Source organism: Monodon monoceros, unplaced genomic scaffold (assembly GCF_005190385.1).
Source record: "Monodon monoceros isolate NGI ecotype Baffin Bay Population unplaced genomic scaffold, NGI_Narwhal_1 Super_Scaffold_11, whole genome shotgun sequence".
NCBI classification, from domain to species: Eukaryota; Metazoa; Chordata; class Mammalia; order Artiodactyla; family Monodontidae; genus Monodon; species Monodon monoceros.
The window spans coordinates 69,202,620-69,218,359 of NW_021703767.1; the positions used below are offsets into that span (position 1 = coordinate 69,202,620).

The following is a 15,740-nucleotide window of genomic DNA, read 5'->3' on the forward strand; positions in this document are numbered from 1 at the left end:
CTAACAACTGTACTCAGGGGTCTAGAATGCCAGCAAAGGAAAGCAGAGACCCCAGAGCACACAAAGAGGTGGGGGCGTCCTGATGGCATTTGGGGAGAACTCTCCTCACCCCTCCCGCACGTCACTGGGCAGTAAGGATGGTACAAATGTGTTCTGTCCACAGTGAGGGCCTACACATGGATAAAGGAGGGTTATTACTGTCACCAGGTCCTAGGGGTCTGACACTGTCAAACACCAGGCAATTATGCAATCGGTTCCACTCACCAGAGTCTGGCGCAGTCCCAGGACCCTGTTCCCATCCCAGTGAACCGGGCTGAATAAGGCAAAAGCACCAAAACAATCCAAGGCCCCACCCAGACCTGGCAGTCGGCCCCTCCCTACTCCAGAGCAAAATCAGACACTCAGCCCCTGAGTCACCCCTCCCAGCCTTCAGTCAAAAAATACCTGAGAAGGGAGAAAGTGACTAACACCCCTCTCCATACCCTAGATGTCTAGTGGATTTTCCCATCATGTTTGTAACTTGTTTTGCATTTCTTTTGCCCACCACTCCCTGCTTAATATCCTTCAGAGTCCCCCCTCATCTCTCAGGAGAGGGGGTGGGGCGTTTAATGTAACCCTCGCAACAATGCTGGGAGGTTGTGAGCATCTTCATTTTAGAAATGAGTGAAGGGAAGTTCAGAGTAGTTAAATAATTTCCCAGGCTCACCCATCTAATAAGTTGCTGAGCTGGGATTCAAACCCAGGTGTGTGAGCTGCAAAGCCTGGACCTCCCCATCAACCACACACCTGCTCTCCCAGTCAATGAGAAGAAGTAGCCGAGATGGATTCTGCAACCTGCCTATACAAAATCTGGCTGGTGCACCAAGTTGCCATGGCACTATGTGGTCAACACATAGCTGCCAGAGACACAAAGGTCAGGCATGTTCACATTCAGGAGCCAGATGGGACCCCCTCCTGCTCCGGCTCTCCCACACACATGCACACCCTCTGTAAAAGGAGACCAGGGCCCTGGTAGGGGTCAGTCAAGCCCTTTCAGAACACCAGCACTAGGCTGGCATCTGGATGCCTGACTTCCTGTGTCAACCACAATTCTTAGGAAAAGGAGAGAGTAATTAGAAAGCAGTGCCCCACAGACCAAACTTAAGTCATGTTTCCAAAATAGGCTCCGAAATGAAAGATCAGCCTGTGCCTGCAGTGACAGCACTTGGGCCCAACTCCTCCACACAGCCCCCATTTCCTCTGAGCCCCTGAGGGGACCATAAAGGGAGGTCAGCAGGAGCACCATGGACATGCACAGTTCTTTCCATGGGCCGCAAACATTTACTAACCATCCACTATATGCTTGATGGGAGATAAGAGGTGGTACTATACTATGACCCTGCTCCTGAGAAGCTCCCAGCTTGGTGACAAGCTAAGAAACAAAGACACGGATAGGTGCAGACCAGATGCTCTAAACTAAGTGAAGCTTATCTCGGGAATGCAAGGCTGGTTCAACATTTGAAAATCAATCAATGTAATTCACCATATTAACAGACTACAGCAAGGGTGGGCAAACTATGCCCCATAGGCCAAACTGTCTGGTTTTGTAAATAAAGTTTTATTGAAACACAACCATGACCATTCATTCACATATTATCTATGGCTGTTTTCATTCTACAAAAAAAAGTGGCAGAGTTGAATACTTGTGACAGACATTATATAGCCTGCTAAGTTGAAAATTTTTACTACTGGCTCTTTTCAGAAAAAGTTTGTTGACCCTTGATCTAAATTATTGGGAAAGAGCCCTTTCACCCATAAAACTACAGCAACTCCAACTCCCTCTACTCTCTGTTCTACAGACCAGGTTGGGAAGCAGATGCGAGCATTAGGGTCCCAGACTCTCAGGGCTGGAAGACCAGGCCATTGCCTTCCACAAGGAAAACAGTCCAAGGTACGACTTCCACTCCTCCCTCCCACCGGTCCCACTCGCAGGTAAAAACCTCAGGGCTCTCTGGAAGAATCTGGCACAGGCTTTTACTAAAGCTTTCATAATAAATGCTTGTAGATGCAGAAAAACTCCTTCTATACCTCCATGTTCACCTTCCCAACACAACTACCCCCAAAAAGGAGAATTCTGGAGGTCTCAAATCAATGATCTAAGCTTCCACTTTAGCAAACTAGTAAAGGAAGAGAAACTAAACCAAAGCAAGCAGAAGAAAACAAATAATAAAGAGAAGAAATCAATGAACTTGAAAACAGAAAATTAACAGAGAATGATCAAAGAAACCAAAAGCTGGTTCTTTGAAAATATCAATAAAGTTGGCAAACCTCTGGTCAGACTGGCAGAGAGCAAAAAAGATACAAATTACAAATATTAGTAATGAAAGAAGAGACATCACTATAATCCCTAAAGACATTAAAAGGACAATAAGCAAATATTATCAACAATATTTGCCCATAAATTCTACATTTTGGATGAAACAAATTACCCCCAAAGCACAAACTACCAAAAACCACTCAAGTTGACGCGGACTTATATATACCACCAAATGTAAAATAGATAGCTAGTGGGAAGCAGCCACATAGCACAGGGAGATCAGCTCAGTGCTTTGTGACCACCTAGAGGGGTGGGATAGGGAGGGTGGGAGGGAGAAGCAAGAGGGAAGAGATATGGGGATATATGTATATGTATAGCTGATTCACTTTGTTATAAAGCAGAAACTAACACACAATTGTAAAGCAATTATACTCCAATAAAGATGTTTAAAAAAATCACTCAAGGAAAAAATGATGACCTAGATAGCCCTACACTTATTAAATAATTTAGTTTGCAGTTAAAACCATCCCAGAAAACACACCAGGTTCAAATGGCTCCACAGGAAAATTCTACCAAAAATTTAAGAAATAAACAATAGCTACCCTGTACAACTCTTCCAGGAAATAGAAGTGGAGGAAACGCTTCCCAACTCCTTTTATGAGGTAACCAATACCCTGACACCAAAATCAGACAAAGACATTATAAGAAGAGAACTAGCCCAATATCCTTCATAAGTATAAATGCACACACACAAAAAACCTTGATAAAATGTTAGTAAATTCAACCCAGCAATATACAAAAAGATAAATAATATATCATGACCAAGTGGAGTTTATTCCTGGAATGTAAGGCTGGTTAATCATACAGAAATTAATTAATGTAATTCAGCATATCAACAGACTAAAGCAGAGATCAGCAAACTATGCAGCCTGTCTTTGTAAATAATAACTACTGAAACACAGACATGCGCATTCATTTATGTATTGTTTATGGTTGGTTTCATGCTGCAATGGCAGAGCTGAGTCATTGATTAGAGACCTTGTAAGAGCCGAGTAGAGACCTTATGGCCCACAAAGGCTATAATATTTACTCTCTGGCTGCTATGAATGCTATGAATGCTTGTGTCCTTCCAAAATTTATATGTTGAAATCCTAACGCCCAAAGATGATGATATTAAAAGGTGGGACCTTTGGGAGGTGCTTAAGTCATAAGGATGGAGCTCTCATGAATAGGATTAGTGCCCTTATAAAAGAGACTCCAAAGAGATCCCTAACCCATTCTACCATGTAGAGGACACAGGAAGAAAGTGCTGGCTATGAACCAGGAAGAGGACACTCTAAAACTTGACCATGCTGGAACTCTGATCTTGAACTTACCAGCCTCCCGAACTGTGAGCAATAAATTTCTGTTGTTTATAAGTTACCCATTCAGTGGTATTTTGTTATAGCATTCTAAACAGACTAAGACACTTGCCCTTTAAGAAAACATCTGCCAACTCTTGGACAAAAAAAAGATATACATGGTCATTTCAACAGATCTACAAAGAGCACTTGAAAAAAAATCATTATCCATTCAAATTAAAAAATCTCAACAAGCTAGGAGTAGAGGGAACTTCCTCAACATAATAAGGAATATCTATAAAAATCACACAGCTAGCATCAAACATAATGGTATGAGACTGAATGCTTGCCACCTAAGATTGGAAATAAGACAAAGATGTTTATTTTCACCACTCCTTTTTAACATTATACTGAAGATCCTAACCAGCACAACAAGGCAAGAAAAATAAATACAAGCCAAATAAATTAGATTGAAAATAAAACTGTCTTTATTCACAGATAACATATTACCTGCATAGAAAAATCCCAAAGAATCTTAAAAAAAGCTACTAGAACTAGTGAGTTTAGAAAGGTCACAAGATACAGGGACTTCCGTGGTGGCGCAGTGGTTAAGAATCTGCCTGCCAATGCAGGGTACATGGGCTCAAGCCCTGGTCTGGGAGATCCCACATGCCATGGAGCAACTAAGCCTGTGCACCACGACTACTGAGCCTGCGCTCTAGAGCCCACGAGCCACAACTACTGAGCTCGCATGCCTAGAGCCTGTGCTCCACAACAAGAGAAGCCACCACAATGAGAAGCTCACTCACCGCAACCGAGAGCAGACCCCGCTTGCCACAACTAGAGAAAGCCCACACACAGCAAAGAAGACCCAATGAAGCCAAAAATAATAAATAAATAAATTTATAAGAAAGGTCACAAGATACAAAGATCAATATACAAAAATCAATTGTTAGAAAGAGAAAAGCTCAGGGAAATAGTTAAGAGGCAGAGGAGGGTTGAAAATTGGTTCTATAACTCAGCCTCCTAAATTACATATTTTTTTTTTAAGAAGATGTTGGGGGTAGGAGTTTATTAATTAATCAATTTATTTTTGCTGTGTTGGGTCTTCATTTCTGTGCAAGGGCTTTCTCTAGTTGCGGCAAGGGGGGGCCACTCTTCATCGCGGTGCGCGGGCCTCTCAATATCGCGGCCTCTCTTGTTGCGGAGCACAGGCTCCAGACGCGCAGGCTCAGTAGCTGTGGCTCACGGGCCCAGTTGCTCTGCGGCATGTGGGATCCTCCCGGACCAGGGCTCGAACCCATGTCCCCAGCACTGGCAGGCGGATTCTCAACCACTGCGCCACCAGGGAAGCCCCTAAATTACATATTTTTATGGTGTTGGTTAGCTTCAAACAATTATATACCAATTATATTAATTTCCAAATTCTATAGGTACATATTTTGGTACACTTTATCCTCTGATTTAAATCTTTTTAAAATCCACTGAAATAACATGTCAATTGTATTTACAGTTGACCCTTGAACAGCATGGGTTTAAACTAAGTGGGTCCACTTATACATGAATTTTATCAATAGTAAATACTACAGTACTACATGATCCTCGGTTGGTTGAATCTGCAGATGCAGAACCTCAGATAAGTAGGAATCACAGATACAGAGGACTGACTCTAAGTTATACACGAATTTTCAACTGCAAGGAAGGTCAGTACTCCTAACCCCCAAGTTGTTCAAGGGTCAACTGTACTAGCAATGAACAACTGGAAAACAGAATTTTACTGAAAGTGCCATTTACAATTACACCAAAAATATGAAATACATAGCTATTAGTCTAGCAAAATATGTCCAATATTTACTATGCTAAAACTACAAAACACTGATGAAGAAATCAAAGACCTCAATAAGTGCAGAGATGGAGTTTATTTATGTATTAGAAGACCCAAAATTGTTAACATGTCAACTCTCCCTAAACTGATCTATAGATTCAATACAATACTAATGAAACTTCCAGCAGAATTTTATGCAGAAACCAATAAAATGATTTTAAAATATATATGAAAGGCAAAGATATAGAATAGTCAAAACAATTTGGAAAAGGAAGAACTAAGTTGAAGGATTCACACTACCTGATTTCAAAACTTAAAACAAACCTACAATAATCAAGACAGCGTGGTATTGCTGAAAGGATATACACATAAACCAATGGAACAGAATAGTCAGAAACAGACACACACATATATTCTCAACTGATTTCCAACAAAGATACAAAGGCAATTCAATCCTTCAAGGGGAAGGATAGGTCATTTCAATTCACTATGGTGCTAGAGAAACTGGACATCTGTATGCAAAAAGAACCTCTAACTATACCTTGCTCCATGTACAAAAACTAACTCAAAATGGATTAGACCTAAATGTAAAACCTAAAACTATAAGACATCTTAAAGAAAGTACTGGAGAAAATCTTAATGACTTCATATTAGGTAATTCTTAGATACACCACCAAAAGAATATATTTTTTCAATTGATAAATTGGACCTCGGCAAAATTAAAAACTTCTGCTCTGCAAAAATAGACTTTGTTAAGAGAATAAAAAGACAAGCTATAGACAATGAAAAAATATTTGCTAAACATGTCTGGACTCACGTCCAGAAAATGAAAAATTATATCTCAAAACTCAATGAAAATGAAACAAAGATGCTAAACATTATTATTCATTAAGGAATTGCAAATTAAAACCACAATGATAAAAGTATACCTATTAGAATATCTAAAAATTTTTTAAAGTCTGGCAATACTAAGTGCTGACAAGGATATGGAAACTATAACCCTTGTACATTGCTAGTGGGAATGCAAAATGGTAGAGCCACTTTGGAAAACAGTTTGCCATTTTATTATAATACACCATATCACCCAGCAATCCCATTCCTATTTACCCAAGTGAAGTGAAAATCTATGTTCACATAAAAACCTGTACACAAATACTCAGAGTGAATTATTCATTATTACCCCAAACTGGAAACAGCCCTAATGTCCTTCAACTGGCTAATAGAGAAATACATACAATGAAATAACACTCAGTAGCATACAGGAATGACCTACTGGTATACCCAACAACACAGATAACTCTCCAACACACTGATAAAAGTATACCTACTAGAATATAGGTATGAATATTAGAATATAGGCTAAATGAAAGAAGGTAAACTTAAAAGGCTACGTACTATATGACATTTTGAGAGAGGCAAAATCATAGGTACAGAAATCAGACCAGTGATTCCCACTTAGGGTCTTCAGGTGGTAGAAGAGTTGACTATAAAAGTGCCCAAGGTGGGCTTCCCTGGTAGCGCAGTGGTTAAGAATCTGCCTGCCAGGGCTTCCCTGGTGGTGCAGTGGTTAAGAATCCGCCTGCCAATGCAGGGGACACGGGTTTGAGCCCTGGTCTGGGAAGAACCCACATGCCGTGGAGCAACTAAGCCTGTGAGCCACAACTACTGAGCCTGTGCTCTAGAGCCCATGTGCCACAACTACTGAAGCCTGCATGCCTAGAGCCGGTGCTCCGCAACAAGAGAAGCCACCACAATGAGAAGCCCGTGCACCACAACTAAGACCCAATGCAGCTAAAAATAAATAAATTAATAAATAAAAATTAAAAAAAAAAGAATCCACCTGCCAAATCAGGGGACACGGGTTCAAACTCTGGTCCAGGAAGATCCCACGTGCCACGGAGCGACTAAGCCGTACACCACAACTACTGAGCCTGCACTCTAGAGCCCGCAAGCCACAACTACTGAAGCCTGTGCACCTAGAGCCCATGCTCTGTGACAAGAGAAGCCATGCAATGACAAGCACATGCACTGCAAGGAAGAGTAGCCCCCGCCCGCCGCAACTAGAGAAAGCCCGTGCACAGCAATGAAGACCCAATGCAGCCAAAATTTTAAAAATTAAAAAAAAGAAAAGATTCCGCCATGATGCAGCATGGAAAAGAAAAGTTATTGTGTAACTAAAACAACGCCTACCACTTGTCAAGCAATGGGATCAAAGGCAATAGAAACTGCCACATGTATCAGAATAAAGCATAGACTTTTCAAAGATAGGAAAAGTTGGTGTCACTAATTCATGTGCAACACATGATCAGCTGGGTACTGAACGATAGTTTTTTCAAAGCTTCCAGTTAACTTTCAGAAGAAGACTTTTAGCAACATTATTTTCTTATAGGACTTAAACCAGAGCTAAAAGTTTAACCTAAATGAAACGTAGATAAAACCCTGGTATACTTTAGTACTCCTCAGAATTATTCTGTCGATCCTAAAGGGGCTGAAGATGTCAAAATCGTGGGCACACACAAAATCAGCCAAGGATAGCAAAGACAGTTAATAGTTCTATCTCACTTATGACCACAAATGCAAAAAAAAAAATTCCAATAAAGTATTAGAAAATCAAAGCCAACAAGGTGTTTACCAAAACTATACATGACCAAGTATTTATTCAAGAATTTATCTTAGGAATTCAAGGATGGCTCAACATTCAAATATCATGAGCACAGATTATCAAAAACAGCACTTTATCTTAAAGTTTTGTGTAATTCTGATAGACAAACACAATTCAGAAGGATCTGAATACTTTGATTGTGATAATGATGAAGAAAGTGAATATGAATAAAAGTATATTGAAATTTAGAAATTCTTCTAAAATTGTGTGTATTAAAGGAAGTGTTTTTTTCCCCTAAGAATCCAAAAAGTGATATGAATCTTACAGCCTATGGTAACTTGAAATCAAGAAAATATGGGAATGTTATCTCCTTTCACTATACAACTATTACCTTTTTTTTTTCTCTTCAACTAGCCTGAGTTGGTTTCTGTTAATTTTGAAGAATCTTTCCTAATACACAAATCAAAGAAATAATTACATAGTGAAAAAGCAACCAAGACTGATTCTCAAATCTGGCTGACATTGGAAACACCTGGGGAGCTTTGTAAAAACAGATTCCCTGACCACACCCAGGTCTAGGCTGGGGACTAGGAGGCATGGATTATTTTGCCAACAAGGCTCCCAAAGGAATTTTTGTTATTAGTGGGATCTGGAAGACTGCTATTAGGAAATAAAGGCTTTAGGCATGTCTTTCCCTTGAAGTTTTTTCTGTGTGGTTGTAGATATAAAAATTTTAGCGTGAATAAAACTAAACAAGTAAACTTTCCATAATAATATATGACTTGTCACCATCAAACAAATTTTACAGGGACCAATTCAAGGTTCCTACGGAAGTTCAAATGAGGAGGGGAACTTGAAGCTCAGGAGGTCCAAGGCAGTCTCCATTTTGGGGCAGGTGCCTGACACGTATTAGGAACTTAATTCATTCCCTGAACAAATATTTAAGGATAGAAGAACTTGTCAGACAAAGAGGCAAGCAAAGAATATTCCTGGAGAGGATAAACTCATAAAGGCAAAGAGATAGGAAACTGGGTTCAGGGACAATAAGTTAATGAGTCTTGTTGCCTTGGAGGTCAGATTACAGAGGCCCTTGCGCTTCAGGTTAAGGCTTTTCTGTGAGAAGCAGGGAGCCACTGAAGGTTTCTGAAGGTGGAGTGACACAGCCAGACTGGGCTTTAAGATTAACAAAGCAATCAAGTGTAAAATGTATTTGTGCCACAGGGAAGCCAGTCTGTAGTCCAAGTGTGAGCTAGCAAAGGTCTGGTCGTGAGCAACAGCAATATGAAAGTAAAACCCAGGGATTCTCTCTGCCTGGGATAATCAGAGCAGGGGGTAACCACAAGAGGAGGGGCTGCGTGGCCGTGGTCCTCTGCAACCAGCTGGTGCCCTAGGTGACTGCCCAATCCCAACAAAAGCCTGAGAACTCCCTAAAACACTTCAGTTGAAACGCCATGGGGTAAAATCAGTAGCAGCTGCGTTAACTGTCTCATGCCCAGCATGAGGCCCTACGATGAAGACAGAAGCTTCGGTAGTAATAAGAGGAAGGTTACGGGCACTGAAACAGCCGACTGCCTCTTCTTGAACATATCCATTTCCACAAGGTTACCAACCAAGCGACCATGCTCTGTTGACACTAAAACAAAAATATGGACTGAGGACTGAACCTGGATAATGAGGAAGGGTAGAAACAGGTCCGTTTTAGGCACATTCTCTGAATAGGCTTAGTACTCCGCAGGAAAAGTGCATAATGTTTAGGAGAAAAATAGAACAGTTATGCCTAACCATGAGGTAGATGAGTGGAAAGTACCTTCTCTGGGAGCAGATGGGAGATGCCTTAGGATCTTTCTTGAACACTCCCACTCACTCACTAGCCAGGCCTTCAACCCAGCACCTGTGGCGTGTCAGGTACTAAGACGACTTACTGGTCTAAGAGTAAGGACACAGAGATGAACCATGGCCTTTGCCCTCAGGAACTTGAGGCCTAGTGGGCCACCACACCTTATAACTGCGTCGCAATAAAAGTTACCAAGCATTTGTTTATCTGCCCACAGCCTCCTCAGGCAAGCAGAGAAGAGGTCCCTGTGTTCATGGGATCTCTGCACCCCTAACTCCAGGCTGGGCTGCATTTATATATGCCTTTGCAGAGACCTGGACAGCGCTGGAGCTGACTCCAAACCACGGCCTCTTCCTGGTTTGTCACACAGCCTCAGGAGACATTCTACCTAGTCCAGACCTAAAAAAGGAGAAAAGCATTCCTGCCAGGGTCAGTGCTGACGGCCAGAGCCTCCAACTGTTCATAGGGTGAAAATTCCTGTGGAAGATGGTACATTCCAGAGTCAAGGCAGACCCAGAAGACAGTGTCAGCCACAGGTGTCGAGTCTAGCTATCAGGTGGGATGCGGGCTAGGACTTCAGGGATGGGTGGAAGCTGTGTGGGCAGATATAAGGTACGCAGGGGCCCTGGCAGCAGACAGATGGCAGTGATCATAGAGTCAGGCCAGATAAGGAACACTCACCTCTGCTCCCCAGGTCACCCTCAGACTGAAGAGGCCAGCCTTCAAGGACTTCGGAGAACCTGGTGGGACAGATGATAGAACCAACATGCATCCATTTCTCTGGCCGGGGTCAGGCCTTCCCACCCCATCACCATCCCCCACCAGGGTGGAGTGACAATAACTCTGGCTGTTCCCGGTTCTGCCACCAACGCCTTGGCCTCTTAGACAAGGCCATCCACCTCACTATAAGGCAGGTGTCAGGTGGACTGACAGAAATGAAGCATGAGGAAAGAACACAGAGCCCCGGGAACCCAGAAGTCTTCATGGGATGGGCTTTCACTCTGGCTATAGATTTGCCTCACATAATTTTTGATCCAGTATAAAGTGAAAACAAAATTGTTCCAGGAATATTCTGGGCAGCAGAGGGAAAACACCCCCAAAATAAATCTCAGGACAAGCTGTCCTGCATGGTTGAGAGCTCACCACAGGGTCAAAGGTTCTTCACCAGGTTCTAACAAAGGAGGAGCTGAGAGCGTCTGGACACTGGAACCAAGTGTTCCCACCTTCTTCTCTTCGGGCCTGTACCCACCCTCCCTCTTCCTCATCTTCGAGGCCTTTCCTTATCACGCCAGCCTCTGAAATTCCCCCAAATGAGTCTGTGCCACAGAACTTATCCCTGTTTTCTAATTATATACTTCATACATGTTAGCTGTCTCCCCACAAAAACCCGAAGTCTCTTGGGCATACTACCTTCCTTTTATAATCCTCCACAGGGCTAGGTGGAGAGGAGGTCTGTAATTCATGTTTGTTGGCCGAGGTACAGGTCATTCCACAGACCTAGCGAACACTACTCAATATGTAGAATAACGGGTATTCCTTCTTTTGTGCCTCCTTATATCCACATATTCATTTCATTTTTATGACCACCTTCATTGTCAGAAGGAGAAACTGCAGTCAGCCCACAGAGGTTGAATACCATACCCAGGAACATCCAGCCAGTAAGTGAACAGGATGGCTCTGAACCCAAGTTTAACTCCAAAGATCACATTCTACTCTCGCGCTGCCTGTCCTGCCAGAAATCTGAAGGAGAGCTACTCTGTACCAGAAATATCAATCTCTGAAAACAAAAAACATAAACAGCATCCTCAACGACAGAAGCTCAACAGTGTAGCTATTTGGTTCCTGAAAGATTATAAGAACTAACTCATAAGGTCCTGCGTTAACAAATCAGCATCCATCCGATCTGGGGGCCCACGGTCCGCGGTGGGGGGAGGAGGGCGGAATCAAGCAGCAGATCCAAAAGAAAAGTAAATCCTCTCCTCATCCCGTTTCTTTTGTCTCCAGACGGCCCAAGAGAAGAGGGGAGGGGAGAAAGGGAGACAGAAGTACCAACAATGGGGGGAGGGGACAACAGTGGGATATTCAAGAAGCCAGATCTATACATAAATTGCCACAGCTCCCTTGTAGGGTGTCCATTGTGCGCATTCACCCTCAGATAAAAGGGACAGTGAACAGCGGGACAATGTGAGCATCTGGAAATCCAGCCTTATCCCCACAAGCTACAAACAGGGAACAATTCTTACTGGCTCGCCTCCATTTCACAAGGGCTGCAGCCCTGACAACAGGTGCATCCAACAGGGCAGGAGGGATGCATCTGCTGACCTGTAGTGACAAATACTGAGGTCCACCCACCTTGAGAGTGTAAGAACTGCATTTGCTCAACCTGTTGGCTTAAAACAAACGGAAAAGTATGAAGCCAAAACTCAATAAAGAGACAAGGGATTCATCTGCGGAACTGCACAGGTGGGAGAGGCTCACACGGCAGACCCTGGCCCAGCACACTCACCTTTCAGTGCTTGTGGAGCAGGGGGCTAAGGGAGCAGAAGGGAGGGGGCAGACGTCACATGGCACAGGGTCCTGTCCTAGTGACTCTTCGGCACTGCTCTCACCCTGGACTCCCAGCCCCACGCCACCCAAGTGTCCACATGCAAACAGTCCTACCTCGCGTCCTCTGGGTGCACCCTCTGCAGGTCAGAGGAGAATGACAAATAGTCAAGTTGGGAGAGGACAACGTCTTCTGTTGGGAAAGGTTACTTTCTAAGGGTTGTACTCTAAATTTCCCTACATTTACAGAAAGGATAGGACAGGAAGCTTTTAAGAATGAACAATTTCCCAATCAGAGTGTGTTGGTTTGAACTGGGGGAAGGGCAGTTAGGCTTCCAAGCGGCCCTGGTGTATATTTCCAGAATACGAAGAAGCGTTGTTCTCAGAAAGATACTAAAAGTCCACGTGTTCATGGGATCTCTGCACCCCTACCTCCAGGCTGGGCTGCATTCTCAAACTGTCACCTCTTGAACCTCTTAAAAAGCAAAGAGCCAATAAATCAACTGTTTCACAGACTCAGACTCATATCTTGGGGAGGAAGCAAGGGGTCATTCTTGTAGACACTGAGTACATGGTGACCCCAGAGCATTCACAGTGTATTTCTCTGAGGCTGGGGCAGAACTCCCCAGCTACGATCAAAACCCCTCCTCCACTTGTGGCACTGCAAGGGCCTCTCAACCCCAGCACCATCTGGGGCCAGCCTCCTTTTCTGACAAGCCTTCCCAGCAGACTCCCCTGCAGCTGCCAGCCAGAGGCCCCTGCCCTATGGTGACTACACCTGTCTGTCTAAGGTCCAGGCTGCAGGTGAGTCCGCCTAAGCTTACCAGTTAGACCAGGAACTTCCCCAGGGCCTAGTCTGCTCTGTACATGTCCGCCAAGGTCTGACCCCCGAGGAAAGTCTCCTGATAAGAGGATCAGCAAACCTCATATAAAGAAAATACTCCAAGGCCCCAGCTACCCCCCCCCAGTTATTTAGTTACTGCACAAAAGAAACCAAACACACAGATCCTTTGCCACCGTGGGGTAGTTTTCCAAGCTCATGCCTAGTAGTGCACGAGGACCAGCATTTTTTTGTATCATGAGTGAAGGGACAGAGAGGCACATCTTGGTGAAAAGGCTCTTGTCCCCAGAGTACCCACTACCCCATCCAGTAGCCAGCGTCCAGCCACTCCCCACCCAGGGCCAAGTGCCCAGGCTCCTCCCTGCTCTGGATGAAGGCTACTGGCCCACCTAGGATGGGAGACAAAGGGCCAACCTCACTCTGGGCATGAAGAAAGAACATTCCATACCAGCCTAGGGCACTATGGTGCCAGCAGCATCACCTTTTACATCCCTGCAGTACGCAGGGCAGGGAAAGAGACCACGACAGAGGATCACCGAAGAGAGAAGGGAAGGGGGTCAGGAATTTAAAAGTAAAGAGATGGAGGGGAAGAGGGAAATAAAGTGAAAGAAACAAAAAATATTTTACTAGAACCTGAAATGCCTTTTAGGCACCCAGAAGCACCTACACTTCCCCCAGAGACTTGCATTGTGGATCCCTGATGCTTTGAAGTGTGAGGGGTTCCCTAAACGGTTCTCTCAAGCCCCTCATTTGCAAATAACTCATTGACAAGTTGTGCATTTTCACAAAAGATTGCACTAAAGCAGGGAAGAACCTACAGCCCCAGCTGGAAGGGGGATGCAACACTAGGCAGGCTCCCGAGGTCTTGGGCGGTGCGGGGGCGGATTGCACATACTCTGCTCTTTGCACTTGGAGAGAGGAGGGATGGTAAAAGCAGCGGCCTGAGGCCTGGCACTATTCCCACTGCCCGGGTGTTCCCCCACCAGGGCCCAGCTCCTTCAATTGCAAGGGTTATTTTTACCCCTTCTAGGACTCAAAGAAGCTGGGTCTTTCTCCTTCAGGTTACTATATAGAGGATGTGCCCTCCCAACAACAACGAGATGCTCTCCCCATCAGCCCGTCTTCACATCTGCAATACCACTCCTAGAAATTCAGCCCTTTGGGTCTTGAAGAGTGTAAGTAGCCACAAGTCCCAGGGAGGAGCTCTGCCTTAACCATAGACAGCTAACACCTGGGAATTAGTTTAGCCTAAACTTTCCAACCGCAATGATCTGCGAACAAGGGTCCTTCAACCATGAAACTCCGGTCGAAGACAAGGAGGCAGAGCAGGCGAGGGGCTTCAGTGAGGAGCAGGGAGGGAGAGCAAGCCTGTGACGCCCGACGCCCCAGTTTTGCCTAGGACGCCGGGGCTGCCGCCACTGCCCTATCTTCCCTGACTCGCGTTTAGGCTAGAAGGACTTTCACGTGGCACCTTCGCCCCCGCAGCTGGGAGAAGAGCCCACCTCTCTTCCTTGAAGGCTAGCGGCGATTTGCAGCCCTCAAATCAAAAGCGCCCCCTTCGGATGACGCCTATAGAGACAACGGCATAACTGTCCCCAAGCACCTCACCTTTCAAAAGAAAACCGTGCTGCCTGGAAACGCTGGGGTCGCCGCCTTACGCGCCACACCCCGCCCCAACTCCTCGCCGCACGTAGGAACCCCTCTCGAACAGTGGAGCCAGGGGCAGGCTCCCAAGGGAGGGTCCCGACCCCGGGACCCCCGCCCTCGGGGAATGACTCCCAGGGACCGCGCCGGGACAAAAGCGTGGGGCGGGCTCACTCACCCGCGCGGCGAAAGCGGCCCGGGAGCCGAGGCACGGCGCTCGGCGGGGGCGTCCCGGCCACCGGCGCGCAGCGCAGGCTCAGCGTTCAACCCGCCGCCGGCTGCGGACCAGGCGGCGCTGGGAGCCCGCGAGGCGAGTCCCGCACGGGACGGGGCGGGGCGAGGGTGAATAGCCGGCGAAAAAGCGAGCAAGTGGGAGAGCAAACGCGAGTGTGCTAGCGACTGAGAGCACGGCGCTCCGCGTCCAGACCCAAAAGGCCGCCTCTGGCTCACACGCGCTGATTTGCATGTCATTTGCATAGCGCTCTGGGAATGGACCTGCGGTCCTTCCGCCACGCCTACCCGCCCTCCTCCCACTGGTCGGGAGAGGAGAATCCGGAGCGGAACCGAGCGCTGGACGTCGGTCCACCTCGCCCTTCCCCCGCACCGCCCCAACTCCTCCTTGCACACCGGACTGGTGGCCTTCAGGGTGTTTTCTCATGTTTTCCCGTGGAAGACCACTCGATACACAAAAGAAGAACACACTGGAAAAACTCTGTAGACTTTAAAATTAATTTTTTCTTTGATGTGGCTATCAAAAACAACAACGAATCGAGTAGATTCCCCCAAATGAATGCAATTTTGGTTTTTGGACAAA

At 45.4% G+C, this 15,740-nt stretch overlaps 1 protein-coding gene across 4 annotated transcripts in view; it reads right to left on the reverse strand.

The window, feature by feature from the left end:
* The window catches only part of MYLK (myosin light chain kinase), a 270,323-nt gene extending 254,993 nt beyond the window's left edge, over window positions 1-15,330 (reverse strand). For 2 of the 4 annotated variants that reach the window (XM_029214527.1, XM_029214523.1), the window contains exons 1-2: window positions 15,105-15,330; window positions 10,579-10,637 (exon numbers count right to left, since the gene is read on the reverse strand). The gene's annotated coding sequence lies outside the window, so the exon portion shown is untranslated. Of the gene's footprint in view, window positions 1-10,578; window positions 10,638-14,890; window positions 14,931-15,104 lie in introns of those variants that run through there. The other 2 variants (XM_029214528.1, XM_029214524.1) reach the window with 2 other exon arrangements.
* Between the last annotated feature and the right edge of the window lie 410 nt (window positions 15,331-15,740).